The following is a 709-nucleotide window of genomic DNA, read 5'->3' on the forward strand; positions in this document are numbered from 1 at the left end:
TCTTCTTCAGATGAAGCATCCTTAGTACTGCTTGGTGCATTTTGCATTCCAGACAGACTTTGAGAAATCAAATTGACTTGTTGAGTCAATATTTTATTCTGAGCCAATATGGCATTCAGAGCATCAATCTTAAAAACTCGTTTCTTCTGACTAGTCCCATTGTTCACAGGATTCCTTTCAGAAGTGTACATGAACTGGTTATTTGCAACCATTTCAATGAGCTCTTGAGCTTCTGTAGGCGTCTTCTTCAGATGAAGAGATCCTCCAGTAGAGCTATCCAAAGACATCTTGGACAGTTCAGAGAGACCATCATAGAAAATACCTATGATGCTCCATTCAGAAAGCATGTCTGAGGGACATTTTCTGATTAATTGTTTGTATCTTTCCCAAGCTTCATAGAGGGATTCTCCATCCTTCTGTCTGAAGGTTTGGACTTCCACTCTAAACTTACTCAATTTTTGAGGTGGAAAGAACTTTGCCAAGAAGGCATTGACTAGCTTTTCCCAAGAGTCCAGGCTTTCTTTAGGTTGAAAGTCCAACCATATTCTAGCTCTGTCTCTTACAGCAAAAGGGAATAGCATCAGTCTGTAGACCTCAGGGTCAACCCCATTAGTCTTGACTGTGTCACAGATTTGCAAGAACTCAGCTAAAAACTGATGAGGATCTTCCAATGGAAGTCCATGGAACTTGCAATTCTGTTTCATTAGAG

The 709-nt window shown here is 40.3% G+C and overlaps 1 non-coding gene across 1 annotated transcript; it reads left to right on the plus strand.

Moving 5' to 3' along the window:
• Positions 1-340: 340 nt before the first annotated feature.
• Positions 341-449, plus strand: LOC130959263 (small nucleolar RNA R71). Its single transcript, XR_009078356.1, has one exon. It is a non-coding gene; the product is annotated as a small nucleolar RNA R71 (small nucleolar RNA).
• Positions 450-709: the final 260 nt, after the last annotated feature.

The sequence above is a fragment of the Arachis stenosperma genome, chromosome 10 (assembly GCF_014773155.1).
Source record: "Arachis stenosperma cultivar V10309 chromosome 10, arast.V10309.gnm1.PFL2, whole genome shotgun sequence".
NCBI lineage: Eukaryota > Viridiplantae > Streptophyta > Magnoliopsida > Fabales > Fabaceae > Arachis > Arachis stenosperma.